We start from the raw sequence: 15,092 nt of genomic DNA on the forward strand, positions 1-15,092 counted from the left end.
CGGTCAGAAAGCTGTTCTCGCTACTTCAAGGACCTTTCTGATCGTGACATCACCTCTGAAACGGTACACGCGGCCAGGCGCATATACAGGCGTACATAAGCATTACCGAGGTCACAGACCTTCTATGCCGGTTGGCAAGCAATGCTCTCCCTTTGCTTTGCTTTGCTTTGCTTTGCTTTGCTTTGCTTTGCTTTGCCTTGCTTTGCCTTGCTTTGCCTTGCCTTGCTTCGTATCGAAAAAGTCAAAGCTGATCCTTTCCCCTCTTATTCACATTGACTTTCAGTTATGTTCGTTAATAATTGTGGATAGAGATTGCTTATGTTGGTATACATGTATCATCATAACCACAAATATAAATCAATGAATAGGATGAAAACAGACTTTCTAAAATATCCTTTGATCGCATAATCGTACGACCAGTTTCGTTTCTACAAAAAAATAAATATGAATTCGAATATGAAGTATACAATAGTACATATGTGCTAGCAATTATGTTTTATACATATATATTTTACATATATATATATATATACGAAGCTCTGTTAACAGGTTGTATGCGACACGATGCACAATACGAGCAATGTAATTGGTCACAGTCCGTCCCATTGGCGAGATCCTCTAAAAGGAGCAATGAGAATGGAAGAAAGAGAGATGTAAATCTTCACAGACGGAGAGAGGATGATTTTCTTCAGTGCGGTTGTATCGTTGCGCAGTCTTCAGTTGGCAGGGATGAGTAAGCGAGTCGACAGGGTTGCCGAGTGCGCTAGAGTCGTCCGTGGGTGCATCGCGCGCGTGATACGATGTTGCCGGTAGTATAGATAGGCAAGATGGGGATGCACACGGCTGGTCTGATGGGACCATGCCGAGCCGGGGCCATCTACCCTAGGCTGTAGACTCGTTTACGCGACGATCTTCTCTCCTTCCCTTCGTTCCCTTCATCATGCACACGCACGAGCGTGCACGCCCTCTGGAATCTATCTAGTAATGTCACGCGTGCATGTTTGCCGGCGTTGATATCATGGCGCACTGTGCCTCAAATTGCTTATAATTAGACTGTGCATACGATCATATATATATATATATATATATATATATAGCACGAATGAACGTACTCTACGAATGAAAATTCCAAGCAAGGTCTCTTCTCGCGGTGTAACCATGTGCTTGTTTCACTTCCATCATGAGAATATTTGATGTGTATATTATAGAATGGCATATATGTAGAACAACATCGTGGTAGCGAATCGACATTCTCTACGTTCGAGGTGAACGTAACAAGCGAGACATGGGATACGAAAATCGATCCCAAACTACTTGCAACTTGCTTTCTACGTAGCTCTCGCTTTCTCGTCACACTCTCCATGTTTGCTGCCTTGAAAACAATATATTTCCCTTTCAATTCTTTCAAATATTCGATCTTTAGTATTGTATCTTTGGTATTGCTTCTTTCTCGTTTTTTTTATTAAAACATATACATTTAGAATTTATATTTTCTATCGAGATGATATTTCATTCGTTTTAATATCAAATTTATATAAAATGCATCGTATTATAATTTCTCTTTTTTCATTTTTTTTTCATCTTATGAAATTATTTAGCATCGTGTATTTCCATTGACATCACGCTAATTCGATGTCAATTCCCATTTTCGGATCGCGTCGTCACTGTGCACGCCAATACTTTCCACGAGCGTCGGACGTATCGCGCGCGCGAGAAAAGAAAGAAAGAGATGATTATATATGATCGAAGTAAGAAAGAGAGAAAGAAAGAGAGTGGAGTCAGTTGTGAAGAAGTGGGGAGGCAAGGGTAATGCCCGGGAAACCAAAACAAACCAGGCTTCTGTGTGTTAGCGCGTCGATCCGTGGCGTGTGGTGAGGGTCGGACGTTGACCCTTCTTAACACACGAATGCTTTACGCACGAACATGGAGTATACAGGGTGACGAGAGAAAAATCTATGGGTTTGTTATGGGGTATCTCGTGGCTGAAGTTCCGCTAGTCCGAGTGCATTAAGATTAATAAGTTTTAGATTAAGTGCAACGAAACTATGATAAAGCTCACTGTCGTTTAAAAATTTTGAAAATAATGAGATGATGCATCAAAGAAGTTACAATGCTGCAATGATTTTTTTTACATTTTCATTTTTTCATTTTTTAAAATGATAAAAATAAACTATTGAAAAAACTTCGTGCTTTCTACGTTCGATTTTGTATGTATTGAACATCGTTGTATTGAATGACATGTATACACACGTGTCAAAGCATACTATTGTTTACTTTAAAGCATGTCAGAAGCAATACTGGAGATAATAGATGCATACAAAGAGCAAGAAATTAGTCTGAAGTGTCATTGTTCGGCGTCGGCAATGCGTAGAAATTCGAGCGGTAAAAAATGCATGGGGCATAGAAACGCGTTGGAACAGCAGATTCGGCGCAATTTCCAAGCAAGAACTGAGGTCGACGACACAGAAAACAGAGAAAGAAAATCGTTTCGAGCACGCGAGAGGCAGGGAGGGTGGAGAGCATTGAACATCCGTGAGTCACGATGCATCAGGATATTCAACTGTTTACGGTTTATAATTGGTCATTAGAAACATTATATATAGATATTGATTCAAAAATGAAATAAATTTTTCAGAATATATTTTTCTTTTACTAAACTTTTGTATTCTTTCGTTAATGACAAAATTTATTCGAAAAATATACGTGCGATTAGTCTCGATTTACCGGTGTGATCGTCGCCATTATGAAGGTCAGCGCCACCATCGAGAACATTGTGAAACGGCAGTTGCTTGGCCGTAAGAGCAAAGGAGAACAATATACAGAAGAAGTAGGATTAAAAGAGTGAAAGACTCAAGAGCAAGAGTGAAGGAGGGAAGAGTAGCGCATGCGCAATCGCGTTGTTTATGTCTCCGAGTGGCGTGCGTCTTTGCCAGCGTCTACATGAAACGATAGAGGACGCTAGTACACCAAACTAGCAACAAATCAGTCATAATATATGCGTTGTCTTTCAATCGAATGTGTCACTTTGTCATTTGGATAGATGAACGCGAGCCAACAGCAGCAATCAAGATAACGAGTGAACAAAAATGATAACGAGATAGGATAAAGGCAAGCGACATGACGCGCGAATTGTCGGTCATTTCCCTCCATACTTATCGTCTTATCGTTGACTTTGACTTTGACACGAGGTATATTCCATTTATATTGTAAAATCTGGTCGGTTACCTTCTTTGTGCTATTGCAATAAAAATATACGCATATTGTTCTTCACGCGCAGAACCGTTAAATTCGAGACGAAAACAAGGCGAGGCTGATTAATCATGGCCGACGCTACTTTATGTTATCGATATATCGGCCATAGTATTTGTTTTTTTTTTTTTTGGTATATTTGAGAATACTGAAAATTAACATAACAAGATTCTACTTTTCAACGAGATTAATTACAATGATTGTTACACAATGATTGTCCTAATTAGCTTGGCTCAATATATTTTTATATTATTTTAATTATTCACTCTCAATCGAATGAAAATAAATGAATATATTTTTATATTTTTATCAATAATACAATTAAAATAATTGGAATAATTATTTATGTGATAAAATTAAAATTACAAGAAACATGAAAAAGAAGAAACAAAAAATTGATAAATATATCAAATATATTTTTATCATCTACAATATTTAATATATTTTATGATACATAAATTACTAATAAATAAAAATATTCTTTTACTTTCTGTGCATATAAATATTATAGAAAGCGATAGTGTATTTATATTTTATTATGACTAACTCTTTCATTATGGCATTCAATAAATTTTTATAATAGAAAAGCAATTTTCTAATTTACTTTCTAATTCTATTTTAGATATTTTCAAATTTTTTTATCGGAAACGAATATTATTCCGTTTAAACTGCAAATGTTCAAGAATTCAAAATCAACAGCGATTGGTGAACTCACTGAAATCTCGATTGGTTGCTTGTTTGGTTGTTCCTTTCTATCTTGTTTTTTGTGACCACATTCCAGACAATTATAAATGTTTCGTTAAAGAACACCATCATGGATAGAACTGCCGAAACTGGTAGATACCGTTATGAGTAGAAAACAGTTTTCGTCGACAAATCTCATCGTAACTTATTCTTAATTGCTCTACGTGAAGCAACGTTAACGATAGTGATGATACCCGTGAACTCGTGAATCGTGCACAAACGTGTATAAGTGTACATAAGCGTTGGAACGCATCTACTTGGTCACGTATGAGAATTTTTCTGGCCGGTCAACATACGGATTGAATCGCAGCGTGCAAACGGGCACACGTTACGCTTTTAAGGCGGCTGTCAGGCCTGACAACCGACGAGTTGTTACCGTTCACTGCTTCTCGAACTCACGCCAGCGATTGTTCATATAGGAACGTTTTTTTCAAGGCCAGAGAGGCTTACCGCAACGAGAGAAATATTTATTCACGCTCTTATCGCGAGAGGCTCACTTGTTATTGCCAAACTGGACATAATACGTGACTGTTTAGTCGTTATCGGTCGAGGAAGGTTCAACATTCAATTTGAAGTCGCGAAAAATATATATAGTATACTACGTTCGATTCGATAGAAAAGCATCAGGAAATTCGATCGATGGTATGGCTGGCCTCTTTCGATGCAACGAGGCTAGCGTCCTTGAGTTGGTTTCTAACTTCATCGCTTGCTACACCGTCCACTACACATTTTCTACTCTTTCTATTTTTGATTCAAGGCAATTTTAATACTTTTTAATACTGCGAATGTTATTTTGAAGCTTTGAAGCATTATTTTTCGCTTTTTTAAAATCGATTATAATCGTTTAAATTTATTACATCTGATGATTCACACGTCTGTACCCATATGCCTAATTTCAAACGAGACTACAGACGGAGTCTGTGAATATTTGTACAACTTATTTGCAAGTTTTCGTCTGGTTCCTTGATCCTCGTTCAAGGACCCACTTTTCATCGATGTTTTCTAAATGTTATCATCGCGTATGCTAATCTCGCAGTTATAAAATTTTGCAAACCGGTATTAGTACTTTTAAATTTTAAAGCGGAAATAATTTTAAATACAACGATATTTAAATTTAAATTATTACAAAATTTTATTAAAATTGAATAATTAAAATAATTGAAATAAAGAGATAGAGAGAATTATAATTTAAAAATAAATTCTTCTCAGTCATTTTTAATATAACCTCTACTCGTGATCCATCATATTCCACACGTGTCACTTTTTTCACTTTTAGTACACAGTTCTTCGTGAATCTATTATTCGCATAGCTGTTTCTATAATTGCAAAAGATCTGCGCATGATTCTCAGAATTCGCGGGAAAAACAAGTTCGATTATTTTGCAGTTTTGCACGAGATAAATTGTGCGTAATTGTATTTGCAAAAATAAAATTCGGTTAAATGATTGTCTGTTGAATGCTACTTGTTCAATGTCAAGTTATCTCTCTCTCTCTCTCATATATATCTATATATATATATATATATATTTATTTTCGAATAAATGTTCAATGCTTTAATTAAGTTTATATTAATATTTACACTAATCAGTTGCAAACAAAACAAAATCAAGAAATGATTTGTATATTCTTGGCTCGTGGATAAGACGATAAGATCATTATTTGGCAACAATTTAAATAAATTTATTTTGATTATTTTTGAAATATCATTTATATAGAATGTAGATTAGATAATATACGAATATAACAAACAAAAATAAAATCTCTTACGTGTACTCTTTTATTTTTTATTACACTTGAATGTGAAAACAAATATTTTTCTCAATTCATTTTGAGGACAGTGATATTTACACGTTTAAGAACGTGTATCAAGATGATAAGATTGTTATGAATTTCTATTTAGATAAATGTATTTGAGAATACATTTTTACTGTGAAAAAATTAAATATAAATTAAAAATTTAAAAAAAAAAAAAACAAAATTTCATACAGAATTATTAAAATGACGCAAAGAATTAAAAGAATGACATATCAATAGAATATATATATATATATATACTGCTGTCTTAATATAGTGAAAGAATCGAGCGAAGAACCAAGGTCATGTTCGCAAATGAACAGGTGGTATAATCTAAGTGCCAGCTGATTAATGGCTCGCATAGAATGCTTAAACAAAACAGAGAGAAAGGATACAGTTCGAGGATATAATATTACCCTAGGGCAGGGTTACTTTCTAATTCTATCAATAAGAAGTGCTCTTTTAAAAATATAATACCAAGATCGATAATTCTTTTTAACTTTGTTCACGAATTCTATTATCCGACGTTATCGAATCTTCCATTCATCTCATTCAATTTTAACATTCGTTGTTATTCCTAAAATACAATTCTTTATTCTTGCCGATACTATATTTGAATCTTTTCTTCGTTTCTTAGTTCTCTAAAAATAATCCATTCCAATGATAAAACGATCAGATTGAAAATAAATAATAATAGAATACGTAAATATTTAGATGTCTTACATAAGTCCAGAAAAATCCTTCTGTCCTAACCTCGAACACCATTTCGAATAAAAGCTTTTAAAATACAACCTAACCTCAACAATTGCCAACCGTTAACAAGTTCCTCCAAGTAAACTCTCTTTCTACACTCACACCCAAGTAAAAGTGCATTACCATCACCAATTCTGCTTTCGATTTCTGCATGCCTCGACGACACAGAAACGTTTCAACAACGATCCGACTGCTGGTAATCTTCTTCTCTACGTTTCGTTCAAAGTTAAAACACAAGTGAACGAGGAAAAAACGATGAAAAAAAAAAAAAAAAATGGAAGATCCAGTATGATAAACAAACGTATCAATTCGCGCGGTTCTAGTCCTTTCTCGACCAATCAGCTAGCTAATAAGCAGCGCAATGGCTGTGGATTTCGCTTGCCAAGCGTGACAATGATTGATTCCCCGCCGCTGTCAACGGCCTTGCCATGCCGTTGTTGAGACACCGGTTCTCCTCGGTTTACCGAAGTTGAGCAACACGTTGGGCGCGGCCTGTCTTAGGACCAGTTTACAGTTACTCAGGGGAAACCGCCTTTCTGACTGGATGAAAATCACTACGCCTGGGGATTTCTGAAGTTAACTTCACGAAATTAATTCTTTCTACAAATTTCTACAAAAATTCGTCCGTATTTTTTCATTTCGTATATATCTCATTTGCACGATTGATTGCACGTTCAACCTTTCTATGAAATTTCACTGACTTTAAAGGCGTAATTTTTTTTTTTTTTCTTAAATAGAATTATGATCATTACGAAATTTATGATAAATAATAACCAAAACAGTTTTGATCTCCTAGAATTATTCGACAGAATAACAAGGGAATAATATAGAATAATTCTTATTATTTTAATAATTCATAAAGATTATGAAATTTATTCTGTATATCTGTTAATTTTTATTATTTTTCAATTTAATAGAAATTATATTTTTTATCGAATAACGGAGAAAGACATATTTTTATATTGCTAAAAATATATAAAATATGTTAATAATCTTTTGTAAGAAAGAAATGAGTTTATCCAATTGAGTGGCGAATAATTTAACGAGCCGTTACGCGCAAGTTTAAACGTCACGCGTTAACGCACGTGCCAAGCAGGAAATGCAAAACGATCGAAAGTCCGTGGATAAATTTCACGCAGGTTAACTGATGATGGTAACGAGTAAAAGCGAAAACGCATTTCTGCCCGCGCCACGAACGAACGTCGTCGTCGTACTTTCCCCTTTCGCGCGAGCATTCCTCTTTCATAAGCTAGTTTTATGGACGAACAAGTCCCTGATAGATATGTGACTTTCCGACTCGAGATCGATACCGGAGAAAGTTGCACGAATGCGATTCGATCGATGTCGAAACTACGCTTATGTAAAATAAACTGGTGATGATCGGGGGAGGGATCACGCGAGATCGCGTTCAACACATTTTCGTCATACAGAGACTCTTTTTTTTTCCTTGTTCAGAAAGTTTTTAGCGGATCGTTAACCTCCAATTGATTTCTTTTTAATGGTTGTCAGCTGTTTATGATGAAAGGGATATACTGGAAATGTTTCGTGAAATTTGATACGATGAGTGATTTTAATTTTGTCAAAAGCGTAATTTAATTAAGAATAAAGTTGGGATTGAAATTTACTTTATAATTTAACATTTAAATTTCGAAACTAATTTTGGTAATTTGGTAATTTGAATGTAAATATGAAAGTTTGAAATTTTTAAAAGTTTTTGAATTTTCATGTTAAATTAACAACTTCACGGGAATATATGATTCCACAAAATATCCCAAATAAAAATTAATGTAGTACAACATGCCATGATGTATTATTCATACAAACGTTATCGCATTTTGTGCATGTGGTCGAAATCTCACGGAAATGTCTCGCCACGTATATACTAAAACTCTTAACGCATTGCTGCTCGATTATGAACATCCATTCTCATGGACTATATTCTCATGTTTTATGATTCTATAAATTTTTCTGAAAATTTTATACATTTTCTTTCGATAGAAAATTTACGACACTTAAACATTCAAAGAACAAACTCAAGCGCTGAACTTGCTTCCAAATCTTCAATATAATAAAAAAACTTCACTCATAAAACAAGAGTGAAGTTCCCCCAAAACTTTAGTAATTCGAACGACGAGTTTTTTTTTTTTATACATTCTACCAGCAAACTTTCAATTTCTCATTTAATATCGTTGCCTTCTAGATAATCATAATAATTTAAGTTAGAAATTTTGTTTGATTAAGCTTTTTAATTTTGAAGTATACGTTAAGTTTTAAAAATCTGATACAAACTGATTGAACAATAAGAATGGAAAATAAAAAAAATTCCTTTAATAAACTTCAATCAAAAAAAAATAGGTTAACCTTGGAAAATTTTTAATCTTCATATTTTTTTCACAAAACACTATTAGACTTCAAGACTTTAAAAATTGAACCACTCGACAAACGATTAAGAATCAAAGCACGATGAAGTACCGTCACCGTCAAGATCGATCGTAGTAGCGTTAATGAGGCGGATCGATTCGTCCAGCCAAGGCCCTTAAGAGCTTTAATTGCTCGCCACTGCCTTTACTGTTTGAGGTCAAGGTAGAGTCCACAGGAACGGTCGATAACACGCCTGCGCGCGATCGTTTCGCATTTTAGGCGCGCCAAAGAAAGAATAAACGAAAGATAAAAAAAACAGAGATAAAGAAAGTAAGTTGTCAAGTCCAACTAGATACGAAACGCATGAAACTTTCCAACTCTATTTAAAAATAATAAATAATGCATGAAACTTCAAATTCAAATATTTGCATTTTGATAAATGCATACATAAAAAATTTATAACCAAGTATTGGCAGTATTAACATTCGAACCTTGCAATATATATTTAAACTTATCGCTAAACTTTAATTACACATGCATCAGAGCTGGGGAATCATGATCTCTCGTTAAGGAAATCCAGTGCCGGGCCAATACGTATATTTGGCGCGCGCGTAAAAAAAACAGCAGGCCAGGACCTAGGACAACTCGAGCCGGAACCGTATCTTATCCCCACCATGGGCCAGCTGTTCGGTAACCAGCTGAAATTCGCAATGGTGCCGCACACGGCCTTGACTCGCCTCCGCCTCTCCAACACCCAAACAGAAAATGTCTAACGAGGCCCCCCTGCGAAACGGAAGATGTGAAAGAGTGAAAAAGAGAAGAAGAGACCCCTTCTCGATCCTCTTTTCTCTTCTCTTCTTAGTTCTCAGTTCGATCGACTCTTTGTCAGTCTGACTACGTATGCACCTGCATGCACGTGACATCGTTTGTCATACAAGTAGAAGTTTTACCAGTCGAGAAAGGGACCGGTTAGACGTTCGCAGAAAGAATGCTAATCTTGTGCCTCGACTTTTGGGCTTTTGAAATATACTAGGTGTACTACTAATTCTTGCTATTTCTAATTTCCTAACTTTCTTATGGATCATATTTCTTAGGATCATATTTTATAATAGCTTGTGAACACTTTCTCTTATATTTGTTCAATAAAGATTCAATATTAAAGGCAATAACGGAATATTAGAAAATAATCATATTGAATAATAAAATTAAAATTAAAAAATGAAAATTAAAATTAATAGTAGTGACTTTGCTTTTCATTTAAATGAGAAAAATAGAAAATAATAATGGCTATAGATAGCTTAGTAATAGTACAATTTTAACAATAATAAAATATAATAATAGACTGATAAATGAAAAAGATAAGGCTTGAAGTTATTTAACATTCAAAAGATTTATTTCTTATTTAAAGAAATAATTAGCTCGCATGTTTAAATTCTATGCCAAAACTTGAGATCCATTTCAATGGAAATTACCGAAAAGATAGATGTTTGATTATAAAATACGAGTTATCTTGATTAGCAAAAAAATTCATTACAGACCATAATTCTTATACAATCGATTATGTAATGTGTAATTTTGATGTTAATAAAAGATTACGAATATAAAGATAGATACATCTGATTGAACGTATTGATAACAATTATCAAGCATACTAGTATTTTATCTAAGAATTTGCTAAAGATTTTCAATCTTAAATAAATCTTAAAATCTTTAAGATAAATATCATTTAAAAAAATATATATATATATATATATATAAATAAAAATTAGGAAGATGAACATAAGCTTTGATGAACGGAATGAATATGAGATAATATCTTATTTTTATTGTACCTGCTCGTTTAATTTGATCCTCTCGTGAACATTCTTTAATATTAAACATGCATGTAATATTAAATAATTCGCATTGATAAAAAAAAATTTCAGTAGTACAAACCAATGTTTGATCAGCCGGCGAAAGAAAATACTATATCGAGCAGAAAGAGGCAAAGTTAGAAGTTTCACGCGCGAAAATGAAATTAAAATGATTTCCACGAAAGAAAATAACGTCACGTTGCAATGTTTTCGTTCCTTCCGGTTGATTACTAATTTTCTAATACTTGATGTATACACATGTACGCATGCCACGGCACTCCTTATTTCTTTTGCTCATTAACCGGCGAGTCAAACCTTACAAGGTCGATGAAGCTATAGTTTTCAAGGAGATGTTCTAATGAATATATGCACGTTGGCCTTCCCAAGAACTTGCACGCATTGTGTCTCCAACATTCGCATTCCATTCAACAATCTCAAGATCGCGACAATGAGAAGTCAACTAGCATGGCGTGCATAGTCATAGAATACATAGATCGAGAGTGTGAATTTTCGATTCTGTTTGCGATCTTAGAGTCCTCTTGCGCAATAATCTATGAACTAATAATATTAGTGAATTTACTAGTTACAAAATAGAATGTTACGAATTATTTTTTTATCATTTTAAGATAATTAATTAACTAATTGGAAGTGATTCATTGAAAATGAAAAATAATAATATTTATGATGTTTAAATAAAAAAAGAATAAAAAATTAAATAAGATATCTACTTTAATAGTAATATATATATATATATTATATATATATATTAACGAAAGAATAAAGCACAAAAGAATAAAGATTTCAATTTCATTAAACATTCAAATGATTTATATTGTAATGAGAAAAAAAACGTGTTTTTCTTTTGAAATTAATAATATAATACATATATCGATATTTATGAGATCTGGTATATTCTTATAGTTTTTTATTTTTCTTTAATTTTTTTTTAATCGTAATATTTTTAATTTAGTAAAATAAAAAGAAAATTATGATAATATTTTAAAAACTATTATAACATAAAAATATTTAATTTCTAAAAAAATAAAAAATAAAATAAATCAATATAACATAAATTGAAAAATATTATTTTCTCTTAATAATTATATATTTACAATATCATTTAAAATATATATTTAATTAAAATTTTAAATTAAATTACAATTCTTCAAAGAAAATTAATACTATCTATTAATATAAAAATACAAAATCTTTAATCTGATCCATAGAAAAGATTGTAATTACAAATATAGATTCATTTCTAACTGTATTATGCACGTGATATAACTAAATAAAATATCATCAGACTTGATCTAACATTTAAAATCTAATCAAATCACATCATCTAATTTTGGATATGTTAATTTTAGAACTGATCATTTATTATGATCACTTTAAATATAATAATACATTTCACATTAAGAACATTGAACGCACAACTTCGTGAGTTGTTTAACAATTAAATAATATTTGAGGTTATGGCACGGGCAAAAATCGTTGAGACGTTTTGACGATGCAATAACGTCGTTCTACGTGGTTGTATTTTCAAACGGGAATCGAATATATAATAAGAAGAATCGAATGGCTCGTCGAAGTTTGAAAGCGTCGAAACAAAGAGGATCAGAATTTGCTTTTTAGTTGCTTCAAATGTAGTGTCATGGTCACCGACACTTATGTCACACATCGCATATATTAATAATAGAATTATTTTCTGTATAATTTATTGATTTGGCAATATCATTAGAAATTTTCCTTTAAGAAAAAGAAAGTTTTTAAAAATGAAATTTGAAACTCGAAAAATTTACCTGAAAGAAAAATTTAAAATATTGAACCAAAAATTATATATCGAAATTTAATTATTATAAGAGTATAATATTAATATATTTTACGAAGAATATAAGTAATAAAACTGTTTCTATTTTTTATAATTTTTTTTTTAATCGATATATATTATATTTAATTAATTAAAAGAAATGACAAAAGCAATCTATTGTAACACAATATAATAACATCAAAAAAAGGAACGGAGGAAGGAAGAGAATTAGAATGTATGATTACACTTCAGACCTGATTCTAGCCGGTTCGTTGTTGCTGGGCGCACGGAAATATGTACTACAGACATTACGGTGAACGTCAAGTTTACGCAATGTTATTACGTAAGATGGACGGACGTGTCACAATACAACCCGACATCCCAGAGTTTCAGCTGTATGCACGCATACAATATCATTGAAAATGAATCGGAACATCCGCATTCGTACATCGAGAAATATCCATTGAACATCTCTATCCGATATTTAGTAAATTTTTAAAAAATTGCACAGATAATTTCATATAATTTTTAAAATTCAATGTTTCATTAAAAAAATATAGTGATGTATATTTTAATTTACGTTATTATAAATCCTTCACGTATATTTTTCAATTTTAAAAATGGTTAGATTTGACATTTCTGAATTAGGTTAGGTATAAAATCAATGTCGTCTTTAATTATCAATATTCACACAATAATACAAAATTGTGAGAATTTCTATTACGTAATATGATATGAAAAATTAAATTCGCATAATTTTCTTCTCATTTAAGTTATGCAAACGACAGGTCGAATTATGTAACTGATTGACAGGCTAAGTATGCTTTCTACTATGATTTTACAGCTGAATAACGAAGCAAGCAACGAGTATAGTGCACCGATGTAATTTTATTGCGTTAGATATATTTTTGGATTTACCGGGAAGATGCAGTCGACCTTGATTTCGTTGAGACATTAAATTATCGTATCTAACCACGTGTCAAAGAATTTATGGAAGGATACATTACTCTCACTTTGTCCGTTGAACAACTTTAGAATTAATGTTTCCCGTAACGGCCACGGTGTCGCATGTATTGCTATATTTGTATAAAGCGCCGTCTACAATATTCGTCAACTATTCATTTTATCTGTTATAAATTACTGTTCAAACATCGGTAGAAAAGCTTTGAGAAGTTAAATAGAAAGTTTAGCATGATTAGCATTATGCGTATAAAGATATAAATGGCTGAATATAATCATGTATTAGATGGCTCGAAATTAAAAAGTATTTTTTAGTGATTTTTTCTCCCTTTTTTTTTCTTTTTTTGAAGCAAATTCAATTACGTAGAATATTGCGCTTTCGTTTTCAAATAAAGTTTATTCGAGATCATTTACATAGTTTCGCAATGATAATTATTGTAACAGAATATTCAATGGGAAAAAAAATTTATTATTACACTTTAATTAAATTTACGATAGTAATAGAAATATCTTGTACTTTACATTTCAAATCTATCACATGTGGCTTATTATAATGCCGACAACGGAATTCTTAACTACTTTTTTCCAAACTAAATAAATATTCATCAAGCACTTCATTTATTATTAGATAATCCAACGAAAGAATCTCTCGCAATATCGTACACGTGTTTTGAAAATGCCATTATAAAAAGAGCAACATTAAAAAAAATCGATCGACACCCATACCCAGCCATTTGCATCAAGTCCAATATCTCGCAAAATACCAAGCAACCATTTCCACCTCCGACCAACAGGATCCCACCTCTACTGCGACTGCACACGTTCAAAAACGATGCAATGCCGTGCCACGCGCGGCCCGAGCGAAGCCCACGCTCGGCACTCTAGGTCATTTCGTGGCCCTCCACCCCAGCTGCCTAGGAACCAAAGGGTGGACGACGAGTGGGCGGAAAGGAAGGAAAGTTGGCCGTCGAGGCTCGCGGGCCTTGACCATCGCTCGAATTCACCTCGAATCTATGCACAACTACTCTCTTTCTTTTTCTAAGTTATTGTCGTGGTCGAGTTTGGAAAGAGCGAGACGAAAGAACGGCTGCGGTGGAATTAGAAATAAATCTTTCCGTCCGTGAATACTACGAGCGCGCGTGCGCACACGTGAATCGCAAGAGCACGAGATCGCACACAACTGCACCGGTCTGCACACGGATATCATTTCGCGCGCGTGCAGTCAGGGCCACGGTGACCTTAACTACCTTCCCCCACCACATCCCTCTGGGCCGGCCACCCCTCCGCCCCTCTGCGCGCCGCCCAACACTGCAGTGCCGGCTGAGGTGGGAGGCAAGGGGAAAGGCACGTGCCACCGGTGACGTCACGCACTGTGTGCACTGCGATGCGGTGCAACGCCGGCGCCGGTTCTTGCCGTAGAGATCTAGGTCCATGCGGAGGCGTGCGTCGCGTTGGCAATACTGTTCTGCGCAGACGCACCCTTCTGATGTAGGAGAAGACAGAGAGAGAGAGAGAGAGAGATATGATCTCGTTTGTATTAGAATTGATTTACCGATTCGAAATCTTGAA

General features: G+C 33.8%; 1 protein-coding gene and 1 long non-coding RNA gene across 4 annotated transcripts in view; both read right to left on the bottom strand.

The window, feature by feature from the left end:
• Positions 1-15,092, bottom strand: part of Glut4EF (Glucose transporter 4 enhancer factor) — a 99,214-nt gene that overhangs the window by 15,973 nt on the left and 68,149 nt on the right. The gene's annotated exons all lie outside the window — the stretch shown is intronic.
• On the bottom strand, positions 11,942-14,243 carry LOC147657415 (uncharacterized). Of its 2 annotated transcripts, none has more exons than XR_015292406.1 (3): positions 13,482-14,243; positions 12,818-13,036; positions 11,942-12,502 (listed from the first exon to the last, which is right to left on the bottom strand). It is a non-coding gene; the product is annotated as an uncharacterized LOC147657415 (long non-coding RNA). The 2 variants fall into 2 exon arrangements; XR_015292405.1 differs by having other exon boundaries at positions 11,942-12,555.

This window comes from Apis florea, unplaced genomic scaffold (assembly GCF_048593485.1).
Source record: "Apis florea isolate Af1SG1 unplaced genomic scaffold, ASM4859348v1 contig_3158_pilon, whole genome shotgun sequence".
NCBI lineage: Eukaryota > Metazoa > Arthropoda > Insecta > Hymenoptera > Apidae > Apis > Apis florea.